General features: G+C 41.3%; 1 protein-coding gene and 1 long non-coding RNA gene across 4 annotated transcripts in view; one reads left to right on the top strand and one right to left on the bottom strand.

The window, feature by feature from the left end:
• The window catches only part of FANK1 (fibronectin type III and ankyrin repeat domains 1), a 103606-nt gene that overhangs the window by 58082 nt on the left and 21088 nt on the right, over positions 1 to 24436 (bottom strand). The window lies entirely within an intron of this gene.
• The window catches only part of LOC122232132, a 37214-nt gene that overhangs the window by 800 nt on the left and 11978 nt on the right, over positions 1 to 24436 (top strand). Inside the window, exons 2-3 of the long non-coding RNA XR_006209493.1 lie at positions 1555 to 1864; positions 8186 to 8295. This is a non-coding gene — a long non-coding RNA (uncharacterized LOC122232132). The remainder of the gene's footprint in view (positions 1 to 1554; positions 1865 to 8185; positions 8296 to 24436) is intronic.

Below are 24436 nucleotides of genomic sequence, written 5' to 3'. Positions count from 1 at the left end.
TGATATACCATAAAATTCATTTATCTAAAGCATACAGTTCAGAGGTTTTCAGTGTATCCACAGAGTATAAACATTTCAAACCTTTTTTAATTTTTTTTAATGTTTTATTTATTTTTGAGACAGAGAGAGACAGAGCATGAAGGGGGGAGGGTCAGAGAGAGAGGGAGACACAGAATTGGAAGCAGGTTCCAGGCTCTGAGCTGTCAGCACAGAGCCCGACGCGGGGCTCGAACTCACGGACCGTGAGATCATGACCTGAGCCGAAGTCGGACGCTTAACCGACTGAGCCACCCAGGCGCCCCTCAAACCTCTTTTAAAGCAGCTTTTGAGTTAGCAGTGGGGCCCTTGGGCCAGAAAGGTCGGCTCTCGGCCTACTTACTGGCCAGTGGGCCTGACCGTTTACCTAGATGGGTACAGAAAGCTTCAGGAAAGTGCTCTTAGCTGAGCAAGACCTTCGTAAACGCGTGTGTCATCAGCCGTAGTTTGGATCCAGTGGGGAAAAAGGACCAAAGAAGGTCTGCCCCCAAATTCCAATACTCTTGATGCGGACCTTTGTCCTCATGAGGCAATAGATTTCCACCAAGATGCAAGAGTGGGGCACAGCTATACCCAGTACAATCACAGCACCCAGGAATCCGGTCATCGAAGGGGCTTCCCCGGCTACAGAAAATGGTTTTCCTTTGCTCCCCAGGCTGGGCTAAGGCACCTTGACCGCACCAACACTGGAGCGGACTCAGATGGCTACTGCAGCGGCCGGGGCAGCATGAAGGAAAGAGCCTCCCTGGCACAGAGGCGGCCCCCACAAAACGCTCACACTGGCGATTCTGCACATGGTGGGGGCCCAACAGACAAACATTGTCCAAATGAACCCGTATTTATTAAGTACCTAGGAGGGGGTCCCAAAGCCATGAAATAATGAAGAAGGACGTTTACTACAAAGCTCACGAAGCCTAAATCTTCGGGGTCTCGTACGCACATGTGCCCCTTGCAAGGGGTCTTAGCAATGTGTTCACACGGCAAGACGTTTTCTGGTAAAATTTGCAAATGGCGTCAGAACTCCAAATTGTTAGGAGAGCGCCCTCTTCCTACTCCGACTTCCCCTCTGCCCACCTCCCCTGGGTCTGGTGGTATTGCAGGGACCGGTATTCCTTCTAGCAAAGGGGCCTTGAGCTGGAAACACATTTGGTTTGGGAAGGTGTTTATGCAGCTCAAAGTCACTCTTGTGGACCAGTGAGGTGGTAATGCTAGCCCCCCACCCCCCAGAACGGTCACTTCCGGGGATGCACTTAAGGGACTCACCCCCCGTCACACAGTTCAGGGTGAGTGGGTCTGCTGGCCCTATGAGTGGGCCTTTCAGGGAAAGAGGGTGAGGTGGAGAGAGCCAGAAGCTAGTCTGCGGAAAAACTCTCCCAAACATCCAACATTTAAAATCTGAAGCCGGGGATGTGGATCTTGTTGATAACTAATTAAAACCAAAGTTTTCACCTGTCAGAAATATACCCAATAAGCCACGTGTACAAATTATAAACACACCATACTTTTCTCTTTTTGCAGTAAATCGCATGAAACGAAACGTCAGCATTCTTGGCTTGTGGGACACAAGCACAAAGCCTTACTTCCAATAGCAAGGAGGAACTGAACAGGAGGCTGTGCACATTGCTATGCACACCTCCACTTCTCCGAGGCATCTCGCCCGCAGAGTCTGACAGTTCCAGATAAAACAGCATGCAAAATTGCCACCAATACAGCAAAGTAGCCTGAAGAAACAAATGTTCCAGTGAAAAACTCCTACACATCCCATCAATAATTCACTATTTGTAGGAGAAGAATTTGATTACATAATTATGGGGTTCGATTGAACACGGTGGGCAATTTTTAAGTGCATTTGTATTGCTCTTGTGTTTGCCTTAATTTCAGATACATTTTCTATTTTCTATAATTATTGATCATTCCAAAATTCAAATACACTGGAAAGTAAGGATCCTACTGGAAACTAAAGAGAGGACTGAAAGAATAAAAATAGGCAGGACCTTGGGGGCACCTGGGTGGCTCAGTCAGTTAAGCATCCGACTTCGGCTCAGGTCATGATCTCATGGTTTGTGAGTTTGAGCCCTGCATCAGGCTCTCTGCTGACAGCTCGGAGCCTGGAGCCTGCCTCGGATTCTGTGCCTCCCTCTCTCTCTGCCCCTCCCCTACTCGTGCTCTGTCTCTATCAAAAGGAAACAAACATTAACAAAAAATTGGCAGGATGTTCAAAATGCTAGAAAAAACAACCTCTCCCATTTAAATTATTTCAAAAAGAATCATAATAGTCCAGAAAATCCTGATAATAAAAAGAACAACAGAATAGATAAGATTAGGAGAATCAAACACAAAACAGAATTTCCAAAGAGAAAACAATGTGTCAGCACAGCCTCACGTGAATAAATGTGTTGACTTCCTTGAGCAGCGTGAACTCTCAGCCTCTGCTATATATACTCTGCATGCCAGCTTTTCGCCTGCCAAATCCTGATCTCAATTTACAGAGAATCAAAACAAGAAATCTGTTAAAATGCTTCTCAGATAGGTATTCTAAAACAAACTTAAAGATGAAATGGTTATGAGATCTTGGCTAGTCTGTTCCACAACAGATGAATGTATGTATTAGGGGTTTTTTAATTGAGATTAAATATTTTTAACAAGACACCCATTACCTACACCAGGTAAGTTGTCAGAATTACATATATTAAGAACTCTCAGAAATCAGATGTCACAGAACACAAGGAGGCTATGTTTCCTTGGATTACACATAAACTAAACTGTGCTTTACCATTGCCTTGAAGAGAACAGACAAGAAAGAACACATGATATTATTCTGACATACTAAAAGGAGTAGTTGAGGGTATTAAATTGTTAAATCAAAGAGGATTACCCATCAGAGACAGTAACAAGTGACGCCCTTCAGAATATGGGGAAATCCTCAAACTGCTAGATTTGATCCATTTTCACACGAGTGCTTGGAAAACTATCAAAATGAAAGGACAACACTGACTTATTTATCCAAAACAGCTCACGAAAAATCAAAATAAGGGAAAACTTGAACAAAATGAACTGAGAAATCAAAACCAGACATCAGATAGGGGCGCCTGGGTGGCTCAGTCAGTTAAACCTCCGACTTCAGCTCAGGTCATGATCTCGCAGTTCGTGGGTTCGAGCCCCGTATTGGGATCTGTGCTGACAGCTCAGAGCCTGGAGCCTGCTTCGCGTTCTATGTCTCCCTCTCTGCCCCTCCCCAACTCGTGCTCTTTCTCTGTCAAAAATAAACGTTAAAAAATTAAAACAAAAAAAAACCCAGACATCAGATAACCCTCTACTGATGCCAATTCTGCAGTAGAGAATTGCTTCCCATATGCCATTATGTGTATACTACTCTAAGATACAAAAAAAACCAAACAAACAAAAAACCCCACTTTGTTATGCAGGAAACCAAATTTTAACCTGTCTGCCAAAATTCCTCCGGAATTAAGGCACACACAAGGAGAATTCAAATGCAGTTTTGGCAGTCGCTCAGACTCAAGGAAGCTCTGGACCACCGTAACCCACGTTGCACATTTGCAATCAGTGATGTCACTCTCAGGAAAGATGACCGTTTCAAGCGCTCTTCAACAACATTAGCAAGCATTTACAACAAATTCTGGATGAAACTAATCCATAAATCACATCAGGAAGAGGTCCTCCCAATTCCCAAAGTTGCTGACTACTTTGGGATTTTCCAACAGTTATTCTTTCTTATATTAGATGCAGTATTTTAAACACCTACGCCAAATTGGATTGTTTTTTTAAGTCTAAGGATTTTTTTAAGTGAGATGACCTGCCCATTACCAACAAAGCAGAGAACTCTTGCAGCACAACATTTTAGAACTTTTTTTTTTAAAGTAGGTTCTATACCCAACGTGGGTCTCGAACTCACGACCCCAAGATCAAGAGTCACCTGCTCCACTGACCAAGCCAGCCAGCCACCCTACAGCACATTTTAAAGTACAAGGACATTTTAGCCACTCTGAAATATATTTTCTATGAGAAGAAAACTTTGAAAACAAGACATGAGTTTATTCAAAAGGTTAAAGTTTTCACAAAAGGCCACGTATTGTATAATTCTATTTATAAGGGATGTCCAGAATAGGCATAACTGTGGAGACAGAGCAAAAAAAACACTGGACTGTACAATTTTTTTAAAGGCATACTTTAGGGACACCTGAGTGGGTCAGTTGGTTAAGTGTCTGACTCTTGATTTTGGCTGAGGTCATGGTCTCACAGTTGGTGAGATCGAGCCCGACATTGGGCTCTGCACTGACAGCGCGGAGCCTGCTTAGGATTCATATATTCATTCATTCATTCACTCATTCATTCATTCTCGCTCAAAATAAACATTTGAAAGGCATACTTTATGATATGTAGATTATTTTTAAGTATTTTAAGGCTGTAAAAATTAAGAAAGGTTGACTATGTCATCTTAACTACGATCTGGAAAAGTCATTTTAGACTAGTTCAGTAAATTAAAATTTTCAGATTTGGACATAGAGGAAGGATTTCAATCCATTACGTACAGAAGAAAAGTATAAAATTATCAGAGTATGAAATAAGTGATTAAAAAGGAGCAATGAAATTAACAGAAATTTTTTTGACATTAGGAAGCAACTTGTAAGAGAAAAATTTTTAGATCTCAATACAGCAGTTGATTAAATGGCAGGGATAAATCTCAAATAAAGTGAATAGGTTCTGGATTTCTGATAATCCAATTAATGAAGAGAAGTGAATCATAGGAAGATTGGGAAAATACTGAATGTTTTGCTAAATTCTCATTTTAAAAAAAACTTAAAGGAAATTCACAATTGTTACTATCATGAACACCCCGAGGACAAACCATTTAATACTGAGTATCTGTGATTGCCCTGGCCCACAGAAAGGTGAAATGATTCTACAGGAAGGAAACCTGATGGAAATCACAGCAAATCGGACAGCAAAATCTCAAAAACGTACGCGGCATCACCAGTAACGCGTGGCAGAGCTAAAACTCTGCCAAACATTTTTCATGCCATCAACCAGAGACTGAATTATCCTTCTACTTTTTCTTTTGATACCTACAAGGATGCCATTTTATGAATGTACTGTATTTAACCCAATCCCTTGGGTAGGACTTTTAGAACATTTCCAGTCTTTTACCTGTTATACATACGGACGCAATGTCTTTCCTGGGTTCGTATACATTTTCACTCACCTAGGAATGGGTCTGTAGGGTAAATTCCTACAAGTGCAATTGCTAAGTCAGAGGCTATACATTTTTAAGTTGGATCAATAAGACACTCCTTCTGTGCCCCTGCAAAAGTCATCCCTACTCCCCTACCCTCAGGAATACAGGGTGTCAAATATTTAGAGGAGTTCAAAACGGTATCTTCTTGTCATTGTTTAAATATACTGGTTTTTTAGAGCAGCGTTAAGTTCACAGCAAAACGGAGCAGAAGGTACAGGGTTCCCACACACCCTCGACCCCAGACGTGCACGCCTTCCCCACTATTAACATCTGGTGCCACAGCGGTACGTTTGTTACAACTGATGAACCTGCGTTGTCACGTCGTCATCAGAGTCCATAGTTTACATTAGGACTCACTCTGGATGCCGTACATTCTGTGGGTCTGAACAAATGTAGAATGAAGCGTAGCCACCGTTACAGTGTCATGCAGAGTGATTTGCCGGTTTTACTGCCCTAAAAATCCTCTGTGCTCCCCTTCCTCATCCCTCCTCCCTCCCCCAACCCCTGGCAACCACTGGTCCTTTTACAGTCTCCATGGTTTTGTCTTTTCAGATCAGCATCTTTCACTTGGTAACACGCCCCCAGAAGGTTTCTCCATGTCTTTTCGTGTCTTAGTAACTCATTTCCTCTTAGCACTGAATAACATACCATAGTCTGGACATGTCACAGCGTATTTATCCATTCACCTGCCGAATGGATTTGCTTCCAAATTTGGCAGTTATATACAAAGCTCCCCCAAACATCCACGTGCAGATTTCTACGTGGACATAAGTTGTCGATTCCTTTAGGTAAATACCCAGGGGCGTGATTGGACTGTGTAAAAGCAGGTTTAGTTTCATAAGGAACTGCCAAAACGTCTTCCAAAGCGGCCACACCATTTTGCTTTCCCATCAGTAACGACAGAGAGTTTCTGTCACTCCACATCCTCGCCAGCCTTTGGTATTATTGGAGTTTTGGATTTTCATCATTCTAATGGTATGAAGTGGTTTGTTTTGGTTTTACTTCATTGTCACTCTAATTTGCAATTCCCTAATGGCAAAGGATGTTGGCCATCTTTTCACTTGCTTATTCCCCATCCGAGCATGAGCATCTTCTTCGGTGAGGCGTCGGTTCAGATCTTCTGCCCATTTCTTAACTGGGTTGTTCATTTGCTAATTTTTCAGTTCTTGTTATTTAATTGCCATTTCTCTAAGAGTGAACATTTTAAGATAGAACATTTGTTTTTTGATGTTTAAAAGCCATTTGCATTTGCTTTTAGAAAATATACAAAATGTCCATTTGAAACCTCTGCCTATTTTATTGCATAATCGGTCTTATTAATGGTAGAAATTCTTTACATATTCAATTTACAAATTAAATCCTTCACATATTAAGTTCTTTATAAGATGAACTAACATTTTTCCACCTTTCCATTTTTACACAGTTTCATTTTCTTCCTCTTTAGACAGTCAAGTTCATCTATAGCTTCAGTAGGTTCAGTCACGCTTAGATCTTTCCCACTCCTAGGTTATTTTTGAATTTCCTATTTTTTTTCCTAGATTTACTTCTTCAACATTTAAATCTCAGATCATTCTGAAATTAGGTGTTTTTTTATTTTTTTAATGTTTATTTATTTTTTAGAGAGAAAAAGAGCATGAGTGGGGGAGGAGCACAGAGAGGGAGACACAGAATCTGAAGCAGGCTCCAGGCTCTGAGCTGTCAGCACAGAGCCTGACACAGGGCTCAAGACCACGAACTGTGAGATCATGACCTGAGAGCCAAAGTCAGACACTTAACCGACTGAGCCACCCAGGAGCCCCTGAAATTAGGTTTTAAATATGGCTATCTGGTTCCCCCAATATCACATATTGAACAATCCCAAGCTCATCCCGATTGGTAATAATTATATATAGCATATAATAATTATTTCTTCAAGAAATAGTCTATTTGTCCTTTTTGGTTGCTTCATTGGCCTTTATGTCCATTCATATACCTGTACCAGGCAGATTTACGAAGCTTTCTATTCAGTTCTAGTCACTTTTATTTTTGGTTTCCATATGAATTCTAGAATTAACTTATCTAGGCTGAGAAAAAAAAAACTTCAGAAACTGCATAAAGCATTAAATTTATAGACTCAAGGAGAATTGACACCTTTATGAAATAAGTTTTTCTAAGAAAAAAAAAAAAAAGCCTTTCCATTTCCAGGTCTCCTTTTATGGTTCTCGGTAGACTTTCAAAATTGTCTTCACATAGATCCTGCAGGTTTCCGATGAGATTTATTCCTGGAATGCCACGTAGGGAGTTCCTTTCCTATATTCTCTCTTCTAATTGGTGGTGGTTTATATATTTCAAGACCAAATCTTTCTTAGTAATTTTGCTTTTTTCATCATGGTAACACTCGGGATCACTGGAGTATGTAGAGTATATATAAACATAAGCAGACGCTGTAAAGTAACCACCAGCTAAAGACTTAGAAAAGTACAAATACCAGGGATTGACTTGTGTGCTGTCTCCATCCTATCCCTTAATCCTCCAGAGATAAGACCACCAATTTGTGTTTGTTATTCCTATGATTTTTTTTTTTTTATTTAACTAGGCTCCATGCCCAACATGGGGCTTGAACTCATGACCTTGAGATCAAAAGTCGCATCTTCCACTGACTGACCAGCCAGACACCCCCGCCCTATGATCTGTTTAACACTGTTTATATGAAGCCCTACTTACTTAGTTTTGCTGCTATCTTAACTTTAGAGGATATTAAACTGTATGGTCTTCTAAAACTTGCTTTTTCATTGAATTTTGCTATTATGATTTATCAAGTTGTGAATAGCTTTTCGTTGCTGTATTATGGTCTATCATGTGAATATGCCATAATTTACTTAGCCATTCTGACAATGGGCATATGGTTTTTTCCAGGTTTTTGCTACTGTAAACAGTCCAGCTATGAACATTCTTGGTCTCCTGGTATCCACATACAAGAGCTTCTCAGGAGTCGAGATCTAGGAATAAAGTCTGCTTGTCCGTAGGTAAATAAATGTCCACCCTTTTTTCTGGTTGGTTCTCAACCTGATTATAAAAATTTCCGCTCTTACAAGTGTAAGAATTGTTGATCCATAGTCTATGCAACATGTTATCAGACTTCTTTATTATCACCAATCCTATAGATGTAAAATGGCATCTCATTACAGTCTTTTTATTTCCTTGTTAACCAAAGAGATTCAATGCCTCTATGTAATTTTATTTGCCAAAAAATTGTTCCCTCTTCTGCAAAATGTTCATTTTCTATACGCGGTTTATTTTTCCATTGGTTGCTTATACCTAATTCATTTGTAGAAATTCTTTATATATTCTGGAGGCTAATCCTTTGTCTGATGTTGCAAATGTGGAATTTCTACAAGATTGTATCTTATTTCTTGACTTTATGATCTACCTTTCTGAAAGAAGTTGTTTCCTATCCCAAGCTTAGAAATATATCTTCCTACATATTCTTCCAAATGTTTTAAAGTTTTGCCCTTTTTCACCTGGGTGGCTCAGTCGGTTGAGCGCCGACTTCGGCTCAGGTCACGATCTCGCGGTCCGTGAGTTCGAGCCCCGCGTCGGGCTCTGTGCTGACAGCTCAGAGCCCGGAGCCTGTTTCAGATTCTGTGTCTCCCTCTCTCTGACCCTCCCCCATTCATGCTCTGTCTCTCTCTGTCTCAAAAATAAACGTTAAAAAAGAAAAAAAAGAAAAAAAAAAGTAAAGTTTTGCCCTTTTTACATTTAAGCCGTTAATCCATTTGGTTCTGATTTTTACATATAAAGTGAGATAACAATCCAATTTCATAGGATTCCCCCCCCACACGCATTGATACAATAGCCAGCACCATTTTGATTAGAAATTGGTCACTTTACAATTCTCAGCCTAACTACCTTTAAGTCTTTATACTTTTGAGTCTCAGTCTTTCAATGAAGTTGTGAAAGTTTCTGTATATAAGACGGACATATTTTGTTAGATGTATTTCTAGGGTTCTTTGAAGTGTATATAATAATGGCATTTTAAAATTATGCTTCCTCACAATTTATTATTAGTATATAGAAATGTAGCCATTGATGTTTGTAGGTTGATCTTCTAGTAACCACATTGTGAGACTCTGATGATAATTTGTCTTCAGTTTCTATAAGGTATAATATAATGTTATTTTAGCAGACAATCCTAACATTTGCCAAAAAAATATATTATCCCTTATCATTTCACACAGCTCATTCTTAAAAAAAAAAAAAAAAAGAAAGGGGGGGTGGGTACCTGGGTGGCTCAGTTGGTTAAGCACGGTTCGTGGGTTCAAGCCCTGCACCAGGCTCTGCACTGACAATACAGAGCCTGATTGAGATTCTCTGTCTCCCTCTCTCTCTCCCCTCCTGGCTTGCGCGCGCTCTCTCTCTCTCTCTCTCTCTCAAAAATAAATAAACATTAAAAAATGGTTGCATAGCACTCCATTGTGTGGGTGTATCACAGTTTATTCATCTAGAATCTATGTATTGAAAGTTTCCTGAAATATTAAAGTTCATGCATAAAATAAAACTTAGAGGTCTTCCCAAATCTGATAACAATGCTGCAAATTTCACATTACCAAAACAAGTTGTAAAGAAGAATCTTTTCTGAACCATCGATACTTTATAAACGATGCAGTGCAAATTGAAACCACGATGAAACACCACTACATGGGTACCAGAAAATCTACAATTAGAGAGGGAGAAAGCACTACCACGTGCTAGTGAAGAGGCGGAGGAGTTAGAACTCTCACACACTGTTGGTGAGTGTGTAGACTGCGGTGTCTAACCAAAGGTGATCACATGCATACCCTACGACCCAACGATTCCGCTTAGTTTTAGACTCAAACACAGACACATGTTCACAAGAAGCCATGAACTAGAAGGATCATAGCACTTATTCGTGCAGCCCGGCTACAAAAATTATCCAAATGCCCAACAGTGAAACAGATAAAGAAGTTGTAGTATATTCAGACAAAGAAACAGCAGTAAGAAAGAAGGATTTGCTACTATGCACAGCAATACAAAGGAGTCATAAATATAACGTTGGGGGAAATAAGCCAGAGGCAAACTGATACAGACTGAACGGCTCTACTTAAAGTTCAAAATCAAGCAAAACTAAACCATACTGTTAGAAATCGAGGCAGTGGAGTGGAGGTTGTATGTACAAGGGACTGTAAGGAGATCTTCTGGGATGGTGGTCAAGTTCTTTTGTTTGGTTTTGGTTTTGTTTTAAAGAGAAAGATGGGGGGGGGGGAGGAACAGAGAGAGAGGGAGACCCAGAATCCAAAGCAGGTTCCAGGCTCTTGAGCTGTCAGCACAGAGCCCCACGCAGAGCTCGAATCCACCAACCATGAGATCATGACCTGAGCTGAAGTCGGCCTCTTAACCGATGGAGCCACCCAGGCACCCCTCAAGTTCTGTTTCTTGACCTCAGTGCTGGATGTACAGGTATGTCTACTTTGTGAAAATTCAGTAAGCCTTAACCTGAATGTCTGTGTCTATGGCGTACTTCAATAAAAAGTGGGTCTTAAATTCCAGTTAGGTAATGAAGTAAAAAAAAAAAAAAAAAAAAAAAAAAAAAAAAATCACTACATTCAATTAAATCTAAACACAAATGGAAGCACTATAAGAGAATCTAAGATTGTCATCGGGTTTCTAAAGTGTTGAGATATGAACTCAAAATTATAGCCTTATGAAATCTAGTCTTTGAGCTTTAAAAACTAATGTATTTTTCATTCCATTCTATGATATTCCTGTTTTTATTTTAGTATAAAAATGTTTCAGAGCACCTAGGTGACTCAGTCTGTTTAGCGGCTAATTCTTGGTTTGGGCTCAGGTCATGATCCCAGGGTCATGGGATTGAGCCCCGCATCAGGCTCCATGCCCGGCATGGAGCCTGCTTAAGATGTCTCTCTCTCCTTTTCCTTTTGCCCCTTCCCCCCAATCATCCTTGCTCTTCCTCTCAAAAAAAAAAATTTATATTAAACAATAAAAATGTTTCAATGTATATACAAGTACACCTGCTACTCCAGGAAGAAGGACCATGGTGGCTTCCTGTGGTTTGAAAACCTACCGCCAATCAATCGTGCTAGCTACTAGGTGTATGAGAGAAGATAAAGAAAATATACAAAACTTTCTCCTCCTGGTGACCCTCATTAGGGTAAAAAAAACAAACACACACAGTTATAGCAAGAGCATTAAGCAAAAAGTCTAATGATTTTAGAACAAGAAGTTGGATAACCACATTAATGGAAAGACTAACTTATCTTTCTGTTCTAGTCACAAAACTCCAAGATCACGGTCATACAAAAAAGGTGATACATTATCATGCAGCCAGAATATGTGAGAAAAACAACAGAAATAACAGTTAATAAAAATGCTATTCCTTCTGGATTTCTATGGCATTTTTTATTTGGGCAGCTTTTTATATCTTTAATTAATTGTGCTTTCTGTCATTCTAAGTATACACCTTCATAACCAATTTCATGTTCATAATTTCCATTCTGGTGCTGACTTCGGCAGCACATAGACTATAACTTCCATTCTTTTTCTCAAAGTGGGCCCCCCAAATAGCTCCAGAACTCACAAAACCTAGGTCTGCCCCGGAATGGGACTTAAGTTCCTAGCAAGCCTGTAGTCTCCTCCCATGCTGAATGCAGTTTAGAAGACAGGACTGTGATCGAATAACCTACATGGCAACTAAGAACTCATCAAAGTTAATTGAAGACAGTCATTTATGTATTCATTCATCAAATAGTATTTTTTTTCCCAGTTCTCTGGCATATGATTGACCTCACCTTGTGTTAGTTTCAGGAGTACAATGGATAGATTGTTCATATTCACCATCTCCCATCATTACAATTTTCCTCGTGATGAGAAGGTTAACACCTTCCAAATACACAATGTGGTAGAGTGAACTATAGTCATTATGCTCTACATTACACCCCCAGGGTTTCTAACTGGTAGTTTTTACCCTTGACTACCTTCATCCATTTCCCCAGCTCTATGCCTCTGACAACCACCAACCTGTTCTGTTTCCGGGAGTTCAGTTTCAGATTCTACCTACAAGTGGGATCGTGTAGTCTTTGTCCTTCTCGGACTTATGCCACTTCACAAAATGCTCTCAAGGTCTAGTCATGGGGTCACAAAGGATAGGATTTCCTTCTTTATCATGGCTGAATATTCCACTGTATGTTTAAATATATAGCACATTTTCTTTATCCACTCATCTGTTAATGGAAGCTTATGTCGTTTCATGTCTGGCTATCATAATGTTCTAATGAACATGGGGGTGCAGACATTTCTTCCAGATCGTGATACTGTGTCCTTCTGATATGTACACAACAGTGAAATTGCTGGATTTTTTTTTTTTAAGATTTTATTTTTAAGTAATCTCTACACCAAACGTGGGGATTGAACATACAACCCTGAGGGCCACACACTCTACTAACTGAGCCAGCCAGGTGCCCTGTTTCTTTTTTTTTTTTTTCCTTTAATTTTTTTCAACATTTATTTGAGAGAGAGAGAGAGAGAGCGAGCAAGCGAGCACAAGTGCTCAAGCAGGGGAAGGGCAGAGAGGAAGGCACAGAATCCAAAGCAGGCTCCAGGCTAAGCAGTCAGCGCAGAGCCCGACGTGGGGCTCGAACTCACGAGCTGTGCGATCCTGACCTGAGCTGAAGTCAGATGCTTAACCAACTGAACCACCCAGGGGCCCCTTTAATCTGAGGAACCTCCATCCTGTTTCCCATCGTCGCTGCACCAGTTTATGTCCTCACCAACCGGGCACAGGGTTCCCTTTCCTCCACATGCTCGCCCATGCTTGCTCGCTCTGGTCTTTTTTGGCAACAGCCAATCTATCAGGTCTGAGGTGCTGTCTCACTGCGGTTTCGATTTGCATGTCCCTGAGGAGTAGTGACTTTGAGCACCTTTCCACGTACAAGCGCAACTCATCGTATTGTGCTTTGCAGATACTGAGGGTTTGGGTGGGGGATGTGGGGGAGGCGGTGGTCTTTCCAAATGGAAGGTTTGTGGCAAGGCTGTGGCAGGCAAGTCTATCAGCGCCATTCTTCCAACAGCATTTGCTTACTTCACGTCTCCGTGTCTCACTTCTTGGGGATTCTTACCATACTTAAGGCTTTTTCATGATTATTACATCGGTTATGGCGATCTGTGATCAGTGATCTTTGGTATGACTATTACACTTATTTTGGGGCATGACAAACCACGCCCATCTAAGACTGCAAACTTAACTGAGGTTAACTTAATGTTGTGTGTGTTCTGACTGCTCCAATGACTGGCTGTTCCTGTCTGTCTGTCTGTCTCTCTCTCTCTCTCTCTCTCTCTCTCTCTCTCTACCACCCCCCCACCTTGGGCCTCCCTAGTCCCAGAGACACAGCAATACTGAAACTGGGCTAATTAATGCCCGACTCTACAAAAGCCTCCATAAGTGTTCAAGTGAAGGGAAGGGTCACAGATCTCTCACTTTTAAAAACCGGTTTGAGAAAAACATATGCATGCACAGGGGAGGGGTAGAGAGAGAGAGGGAGAGAATCCCAAGCAGGCTCAGCACTGTCAGTGTGGAGTCCGACATGGGGCTCAAACCCACGAACTGCAAGATCATGACCTGAGCTGAAATCAAGAGTCAGACACCCAACCGACTGAGCCACCCAGGTGCCCCACATCTCTCACTTTTAATCAAAAACTAAAATGACCAGAGCATCTGGTTGGCTCAGTGAGTAGAGCATGTAATGTGTGATCTTGGGGTTGTGAGTTCGAGCCCCACATTGGGTGTAAAGATTACTCAAACTTGAAAAAAAAAAAAACAAAACAAAACAAAAACAACCAGCTAGAATTATTAAGCCTAATGAGGAAGGCAGGTTGAAAGCCAAGATTGGCACAAGAGTCCTCGCTTGCAGCCTAACACCCAAGTTGTGAATGCAAAGGTAAAGTTCTTCAAGGAAATTAAAAGTGCTACTCTGATGAACACATGAATAACAAGAAGGCAGAACAGCCTCATTGCCCACATGGAGAAAGTTTTAGTGGTAACAGAAGATCAAACCAGCCACAACATCGCCCTAAGCCAAAGCCTACTCCAGAACAAGGAGCTGAGGAAGCCGAAGAAAAGTTTGAAGCTAGCAGAAGTTGGTTCATGAAGTTTAAGAAAGAAGCGGTCTCCATAACATCAAAGTACAAGGTGGAGAGTGAGTGCCGATGTAGCAACTCATCTGACGGTCTAGCTACGATAACAAAGGTGGCCACACTGAACAAATTTCAGTGCGGACAAAACAGCATTCTACTGGAGGAAAATGCCATCTTGGACTGTTTGTGTTAGAGCTGGAGAGAAGTCAAAGGAAAGCCTTCAAAGGAAAGGCTGACTCGCTAGGTGCCTGGGTAGCTCAGTCAGTTCGGTGTCCAACTTTGGTTCAGGTCATGATCTCACAGTTTGTGGGTTCAAGTCATGCATCAGGCTCTGTGCTGATGGCTCGGAGCCTGGAGCCTGCTTCCTTCAGATTTTGTGTCTCCCTCTCTCTCTCTGCCCCTCCCCAACTCACACTGTCTCTCTCTCTCTCTAATCAACATTAACAAAATTAAAATTAAAAAAAATAAAACAAAGGAAAGGCTGACTCTCTTGTTAAGGGCTGATGCAGCTGGTGACTTTAAGTTGAAGCCAATGCCCATTGACTATTCCAAAAATCTTAGGGCCCTTCAGAATTGTGCTACATCTCCTCCCTGTGCTCTATAAATGGAACAAGGTCTGGATGATAGCACATGTTCACAACACGGTATACTGAATATTTTAAGCCCACTATTGAGACCTGCTGCTCAAAAAAACAGACCAATAGATTCCTTTCCTAACATTACTGCTCCTCGACAATGCACCAGGTCACCCAAGAGCTCTGCTGGAAATGGACAATATTAATGTTCTTATGCCTGTGAACACAACATCCGTGCTGCAGCCCATCAGTCAAGGAGTAATTTTGACTTTCGAGTCTCGTTATTTGAGAAATACAGTTCATGAGGCTATAGCTGCCATAGACATTGATTCTTCAGATGAATTTGGGCAACGGTAGTTGAAAACCTTCTGGAAAGGCATGGCCGATCTAGAGGACATTAAACACATTGGTGCTTCATGGGAAGAGGTCAAAATGTCACAAGAGGAGTTTAGAAGGAGTTGATTCAAACCCTCTGGAGGACTTTGAGGGGTTCAAGACTTGAGCGGAGGAAGTGACCGAGGATGTGGTGGAAATAACAAGAGAACCAGAACTAGAAGTGGGGCCTGGAGACAGGACTACACGGCTCCCATCTCGTGACGCAACTTTAACAGGTGAAGAGTTGCTTCTCATGGAGGAGCAAAGAAAGTGGTTTTTTGAGGTAGAGTCTGATCCTGGTGAAGATGCTGTGAAGACTGTTGAAAGGACAACAGAAGATTTAGAATAGAAGATAAACTTAATTGATAAAGTAGCAACAGGGTTGGAGAGGACAGACTCTAATTTTGAAAGAAGTTCTCCTGTGGGTAAGATGCTGTCCAATAGCACCGCATGCAGCAGAGATTGTTTGTAAAAGGAAAAGGAGTCAACCAATGCGGCCAACTTCATCGTCCTATTTTAAGAAACTGTGACAGCCACCCTAGGAAACCACCACCCTGATCAGTCAGCAGCCAGAAACACTGAGGCAAGACCTGCACCAGGAAAAAAAAAAAAAAAAAAAAAAAAAAAAAAGACTGAGACTCACTGAAAGCTCAGATGATGGTTAGGGTTTTTTAGCAATCGTATTTTTTAAATTGAATTATGTACATTGTTGGTTTTTTTTTTTTTTTTTTTTAGACACAATGCTATTGCAATTAATAGACTCCAATATAGGGTAAAAATAACTTTTATATGCGCTGGAAACCCCCCAAGTTATTTTGACTTGTTTTATTACAATATTTGCTTCATTGTGGTGGTCTGGAACCAAACCCACAATATCTCCGAGGTAGGCCTAGAACCGTCGGCCACTGGTATATTTTCTTTAAGAAAAGTCCTAGTCAGTTGCAACGCCCATTTTTTAGTCAGGCTTTTTTTTTTTTTTTTTCCTTTCAATGGAATTGTGTCAATTCTTTGTATAATTGGGATTTGCAGCCTCTGCCTTCATGAAGCTTAGAGTTGTATGGAGCAGGGAGGGAAGAATTGGATAATCCCCCCCTTAAAAACGAGGACATATGCAATAAAGGAAGGTTACAGAAAAGATAATCACAGAGTAAAATAGGAGGACTTTTAGCAAAGACACGAGTTGGGTGTTGCGGGGGGGGGGGGGGGGGGGGGGGGGGGGGGGGGGGGGGGGGGGGGGGGGGGGGGGGGGGGAAGGGGGGGGAAGGGGGGGGGGAAGGGGGATGCCCCATGACAGGTTATCTCCATTAGAAGAGAAGTGGTCTTTGCTGAAACCAGAAGAGAGAAGCTCTGCCCACACACGCCCACGCAGAGGAGACACCTGGGATCTGGGCAAATGGTCTCGGCCCAGCTGGACTCCAGGACTGAGCTGCCCCGGAGGGGGAAGCTGCATGGTGCTGGGATCCACAGCTCAGTAAGACCCATGGCAGTGTGCCTGCAGGGCCAGCATCAGCCGTACCCAAGCTGCAACAGCGGGCAGTTCCAGCCACTGTTGTGGCCTGGGGGTGAAGAGCCTGAGTTCCGGAGACAGACTGGGATGGAATCCTGGTTCTCCCACCTTCCAGCTACTGGGTGCTCTGGATAGAGCTCAGTACACAAGTGCTAACTCAGTACTAGCTGTCCTCCTGTGGCCCTTCCCCCACTCTTCTCCTCTAGTCAGTTTTGTTCCATCCACTGAGTTCTAGGATCAGCCTCGATTCATCCGAGACTAGAATTCTGCCCACAACTCCATCCCCACGAACAGCCGGGCATCCCTGAGGCCTTCAGCTGCCTGCCCACCACCGCCATACTTCCTGCCTATGGCTAGATTCCCTCAGGGCTAGGTTTCTCTCAGCCTTTACTCAACACTGTGGGAAAGATGTGGCACCAGCTATGACCTGGCCCGCTGTTCATCCTGCAACTGGACATATAACCGTATCACCTGCCCCCCCCCCCCCCCCCGCCACACACACAGTCTGAAAGATGCCTGTTTCTTTCGCAACATACGGTACTCTAGCACCAACTTAGTTTGTTTCCAGTCTCCTCCCTCCAAGCCAGCTTGCCAGCTGTTGCCTCCAGTTGCACTGATAAGCCTTTAAACAGCCATTGCCGATTTCTAATTTACAGTGGGAGCGGGAACTCAAGCCATGCTTATTAAAAATTATATACTAAGCAGCAGCCATACAAGGTAGGAGGCTGAGAAGTAAAGAGCTGGGCTCTAGTTCAAGTCGACTGACTGCTGCAAGTTTTTCCTTTACCTCCGCGTATAAAACCATATTCCAAGGTGAAGTGTACCAGAAGCGCCACCTCCTGAAGTTCAAATGTCACTACACCTTTTAAATTTCTGCCATCCAGTGTCTGCACCGGTATTTCAAAAATATTTCAACAGATATTTACGAAATGCTACGTACAAGGCCATATTGTACCAGCAACGTCACTAACTGTGGCCTCTGCCCTTCTCCTTAGCTATGTGCAGAATCAGCCATTCTGTCTCTCTCCCACGCTCTCCCCGACAGCTCTGGGCTGTTGTCCCCAGCCTGGTAAGGCCCCATGCCCCTGGCACGGTCACTTAGCTTTTCTGTTGTTGTTCATCCCAGCCTCCTGCACAGTCTCCTCAAACTTAACAGGTTAAAAAATGAACTTTTCTTTTTCTCCAGATCAACTCTCCTCTAGCCTGGTCCTTGGCTGTCATGGATAGTTCATCCTCATACCCTCCCACACTTGAACTCCTGTGGAACTCTCCCGGACTATCGGCGCTTCTTCTTCTCCCACAGGCACGGTCAGGTCTTGTGGATTCCTGCTTCTTCCCCAGAGACAGAGGACTGTGTGACTTGATAAAATCTGCCCCACTTACCACCATAAAATGTACTGTGGCCTGGCGCTTTCGCTCTGGATGAGGACTATTCCCCAGGCTCACTCGCCTCCACCCCCAACTCTGGCTCTACGCCTTGCCTTTTGCTGCTCTTCTGCCCTTGGAAACCCACCCTCCTGGCTACATACTCTTTCTGGAACTGAAGCCCTTCTCAGGATACGACGCATAGTATGATCACCAGGCTCTCAATCCAGAGCCCCAACAAGCACGCCTGATACCACCCTTTATCTTTCCATTTGTCAGAGAAGATGGGTGGTACCACCAGACACGGGTGGGACTTCACCTTATAATCCGAGAAATCATAGATTTGTTGACATTGAATTACGTGCATCCCCAAGATGCCGAGTTGGCAAGTAGGCATTCGCAGCAGAAGAGCAGTGAACCTGACACACACTTCACCTCTTCCATGCTGTTGCCCAGTGTGCTGCTGCTGTCCCAGCCAACGGTAACTTTCTTTCAGGAAGCAACTTCGCCTTGACTGCAGAGTGGCCCTGACCAAAAGGAGGCAACGATGAATGCTCCTCCCTCATTCCCTGGGCCAGGAAAGGCACTGTAGGCGGCACGGTTATCCAAGCGTACCCCACACCACATTTCTGCCACGCTACAAAGAAGAGCAAAGTATCTACCACCTGGAAAATTGACCTAAATGTTCTTACACTGACTTGAAATTTGGGGCTAGAAGTAATTGGAAAACCAACACTATGCTTTTAACCAACAGACACTATTAAAATATAAAGTGATCATTTTTAAATGTTGGTCTTAATACCATCTACAATGATGCCGTATACGAGATCTTAGGAACTACCGATTTAATGGAAACCATCTGGCACAAAATTTTTCCTACTGCTGGAAATTCTATCACTAAAATGTAATTAGTCTTAAAAGCTTAAATTGAACCGTAACAAATACAGTACAGAATACATGTGGGCTAATGCCATTTCACAGTAAAACCAAACAGGTAAAACTAAACAATGTATGTTTAGGGATATATTCATGTATGGTACACTAGAAAGACAATCCAAGTAATGAAATGCAAAATACCTTTCAGTTATGACAACAGTCTTCCTATAGAATTTCTTTACTCAAGTGAATCTTAACAGATTAATTCTAAAAACATAAACATGAGTACAGTTTTAACATGGTTTGCTTCCACACCACATCATGTTGAAACTAGTAATTTAAGGGATTCCTACATTAGACTATCAGCAGTTTAAGAGCAGGGCCTGTGTTTTATGCTTCTTGTTCCCAGGACAAAAACAAACAACAACAACAAATTACAGACAAATCAGTTAAAGGTCTCACAGGCCATAAAAGCACCCATCTCGGTCTATGGTGCCTGATTTATAAAAAAAGGGGACATTGAAGAATGGTCAAGAAAGGATGTCATTTTAATACAACAGTGCTAAGTCAACTGAATGGCCAGATGAAAAAAAAAAAAAAAAATGTGTACCCTACATGAAAACCCAGGTTATAGATGTAAATGTGAAAAGGCTTCTAAAGCATAACAGAATATATTCATAATTTTAGATTAGGCAAAAGAAAATTTTTTTAATTTTTTAAAATTTACACCCAAATTAGTTAGCATATAGTGCAACAATGATTTCATGAGTAGATTCCTTAGTGCCACTTACCCATTTAGCCCATCCCCCCTCCGACAAACCCTCCAGCAACCCTTAGTTTGTTCTCTGTATTTATGGGTACAAGGCAATCAAAAAGAATGAAATCTTGCCATTTCCAACTACATGGATGGAACTGGAGGGTATCATGCTAAGTGAAATTAGTCAGAGAAAGACAAAAATCATATGGCTTCACTCATATGAGGAATTTAAGAGACAAAACAGATGAACATAAGGGAAGGGAAACAAAGATAATTTAAAAACAGGGAGGCAAAAGAAATTTATAAAGAACACCAAAAACATTAACTATAAAGGAAAACGACTGATAAGTTAGACTACATTAAAACTATTTCTATGAAAAAGAACCTGTTAGGAGAATGAAAAAGCACTAAGAAAACCTAACCAACAGACTTTGATTTAGAGTATATTTAAGAATTCCCATACATCAATAATAAAAAGAGGAGTGCCTGGGTGGCTCAGTTGGTTAAGCATCTCACTCTTGGTTTTGGCTCAGGTCACAATCTCACAGTTTGTAGGTTCGAGTCCCACGTCGGCCTCTACACTGACAGCACAGAGCCTGGTTGGGACTCTCTCTCCCTGTCTCTCTGCCCCTCCCCTGCTTGCTCTCTCTCTGGCTCAAAAAATAAATAAATAAATAAAATAATTTAAAAAAAAAAAAACTTAAAAATACCAGCAACTCAAGAGAAACTGAGACAAGACACATGAGCAGACTCTTCCCCAAAGAGAATATCCAAGTGGCCAATATTAAAATATATGAAAAGATGCTCAACCTATACAGGCATCATGGAAATTCTAAGTCAATGAGACACTACTACATACCCAACAGAATGACTAAATTAAAACCATATTTAAAGCTGACACAATAGGAATTATTGGGAAGTATGGGAAACAACTGATGCATTCATACACCACGTGTGGAAGTATAAACGGACATAACCAGTGTGGGAAAAATTTAGCAAGATCTCCTAAATGTACTCTCCAAAACAACACTTCCACTCCCAGGCGTGTAGCCAACAGAAGTATACACATGTGCACCAAAAGAGACGTACAAGAAAGTTCACAGCAGTATTGATTATAACAGACCCAAAGTGGAAACAACCAAATCTCTACCACCAGCAGAGTAATTATGGAATATTACTAAAATGGAATTTATACAACAATGAACATGAATTTATACAACATGAACGAGCCATTGCTATGAACAGCACCATGAATGGGCCTCACAAAGCTAATGCTGACAGAAAGAAGACCGACAAAGAGAGTAAAGTTCCATTTATAAAAAGCAAAAATGGTCAGAACTATTCTATAGGGATGGGATGGGAATTTGGGGTGGGGGAGAGAGGAAGGTAGCAACTGGAAGGGAATATAAAAGAGGCTTGTGGGGGTGCTGGTAATACTCCATTTCTTTTATATTAACTATGTAAAAATTCACCCAGTTGTACTTTCATCATCTTAAATTGTAGGTTTCTTATAACTGTATGCACTTGCCTATATGTAGCTTATATTTCAATTAAAAAGTTCCTTTAAAAAAAAAAATTACACGAATGAAATAAAAACCCCTTACAAGGCACAGAAAGTTATGCAGTTTTCCCCAGGAGGCCATTAAGAAACCAAATACTAAGGGATGTATTTCACGCAGGAAGAAAGAGATCCCGAGTGATATAAGAATTGAGCAACAGGGTAAAAGAACAGTGAATGTGTGGCTAAAAGTAAATATGAAGGGTGTAAAACAATAAAAGTAATTTCCCACGAAATATAAAAACAACAATGGTAAAATTAAAATAGATCAAAACAACTTGAAGGAATCTCAAGAAAATTAGGCTGAATGAAAACAGTCAATTTCAAAAGATTAGATACTACATGGTTTCATTTGTATCAAGTTCTTGAAAACACAAAATTAGAAGTGAAGAATAGGTTAGTGGTTGTCAGGAGTTAGAGAAGCAAGGGTCTGTGGCTAAACAAGGACAGCACAAAGGATCTTTCTGATGAAACTGTTCTCGATCTGGACAATAGCCCTATATGTGATAGAGCAGAGAACAAAGTACACCCACACACCTGTGCATGTAAACCTGGTAAAACCTGAACAAAATCAGTGGATCGCATTCATGTCTGTTTGTTTCCTGGCTCTGATACTGTATTTTAGTTTTGAAAGATGTTACCATTGGGAGAAACTGAGTAAAGAGTGCAGGAATCTCTTTGTATTATTTCTTTACAATTGAATGTGAATCTACATTGTCTCAAAATGAGAGGAAAGCGAAGAAATAAATTTAGATAGGCCATAATAGCAGAACTCCAGAGGAATTAAAGTATTCTAAAGTTCTTGTATCACCCAGGAGGTAAACTTGAGACTTTCAGGACTTAAATATGCATGTTTAAGATTAGTAGGATAGCCACTGAAAAATTAAAAAACAGAGGACTTCCAAATGACTAGAGAAGAAAAAACATCCCCCCAGTCCAAAGAGGGTAGGAAATCAGGGGAAAGGGGAAACAAGTAGAAAACATAAAACAAGATGATCAAACACGTACCATACACATCAAACACACAACCACATAGACAGGATCCAAAAACAGCAGGATAGGTAATAAAAGCAAACTGACTAGATGATTCAGTTAAAAATTGTTAAATCCAATCCCATACTGTTTACAAGAGTCTGATCTAAAATGTAGAGATACATGGGGCGCCTGAGTGGCTCAGTTGGTTAAGTGTCTGACTTCAGCACAGGTCATGATCTCACAGCTTGTGAGTTCGAGCCCCATGATGGGCTCTGTGCTGACAGCTCGGAGCCTGGAGCCTGCTTAGGATCCTGTCTTCCTCTCTCTCTGCCCCCCTGCCACTTGCGTTTGGGGTCTCGCGCTCTCAAATATAAGTAAACATTAAAATATAAAGATAAAGGAGGGTTGAAGAATATTGTAATATACATGTAACATACACATACGCACAGTAGAGTGCAGCTGAAGCCACTGTAGCTATTTTAATCATTTGCACAGTTGACAAGATACATAAATAAGAAAAACATTTAAATAGAAATTCAAGGGGCACCTGGGTGGCTCAGTCAGTTAAGCTTCCGACTTCGGCTCAGGTCATAATCTCACAGTCCGTGAGTTCGAGCCCCGCATCGGGCTGTGTGCTGCTGACAGCTCAGAGCCTGGAGCCTGCTTCGGATTCTGTGTCTCCCTTGCTCTCTACCCCTCCTCCACTCACTCCCTGTGTGTCTCTCTCTCTCTCTCTCTCTCTCTCTCTCTCTCTCTCTCTCTCTCTCTCTCTCTCTCAAAAATAAACACTAAAAAATAAATAGGAATTCAAATTATAAAAAAAAATATTATTTGAAATCCTATGCCCCAAATATAGTCCCAAAACTGAAAGCCAAAGTTGACAGAATAGGAGGAGATAGACATATCCATAATCATAGTGGGATACTTAACATCTCATAGGCAATAGAAAAAGTAAAAAATAGGATACTGAAGATTTTAACAAAATTACGAAAAAAGACTCAATGGACACGTATAGAACACAGTATCTTAACAGCAGCAGAAAGAGACTTCCTTTCGTGTAAGTGTGAAACAATTTCAAAAAAATTAACCACGTTTCAGTGGCAAAGAAATTTTAAACAAGCAGAATACAGATCATAATCTCTAACAATAAGCTAACAATGAGAAACAAAGAATGAGAAGGTCCGCATTTTAGAAATTGAGGCACACACTTATGAGTAACCCATAGTTCAAAGATCAAATTACAAGGAAAATTCATGATCAGTTCTACATATCAAAAACTGTATGGGATGCCTGGGTGGCTCAGTCGGTTAAGCATCCCGCTTCAGCTCAGGTCATGATCTCACAGTCCATGAGTTCGAGCCCCACGTCAGGCTCTGTGCTGACAGCTCACAGCCTGGAGCCTGCTTTGGATTCTGTGTCTCCCTCTCTCTCTGCCCCTCCCCTGCTCATGCTCTGTTTCTGTCTCAAAAATAAATAAAAACATTTTTAAAAATTTAAAAATTGTGGGATACAGCCGAATCCATTCTTAAAAGTAAATTTATAGTCTTAAACATGTACTTTAGAAAAACACTGAAAAGTAGAATCAATGAACTAAGCATCAGTCAGTAAATGAGTAGAAGATAAACTCCCAAAGAAACTTCCAAAAGAAACTCCCAAAGAAACTCCCAAAGATAAACTCCCAAACACAACAGAAATGAACAAAATACAAAAGAAACCCATAATAGAATCAACCAAGCTAACTATCGGTTCTTTAAGAAGAATAAAATTCACAAACCTTTAGCAAGAGTTAGCAAGGAAAAAAAAATTAACAGCACACAAAGAGGATCATACTCTAGATCAGAAGACTTCCAAAAGATAATATGCAATTATAATCTTATGCCAATAGATTGTATAGATGAAACACAATTTCTCCAGAAAAAAGGTAGAAAAACTGACAAATTTTCTACATAGCAAACACACTGTATCAGTAGTCAAAACCTTCCCTTAACATTTCCATGTTCCTATGGCTTCA

Source organism: Panthera tigris, chromosome D2 (genome assembly GCF_018350195.1).
Source record: "Panthera tigris isolate Pti1 chromosome D2, P.tigris_Pti1_mat1.1, whole genome shotgun sequence".
Taxonomy (NCBI): domain Eukaryota; kingdom Metazoa; phylum Chordata; class Mammalia; order Carnivora; family Felidae; genus Panthera; species Panthera tigris.
This window is presented reverse-complemented; position numbering and strand designations above follow the sequence as displayed.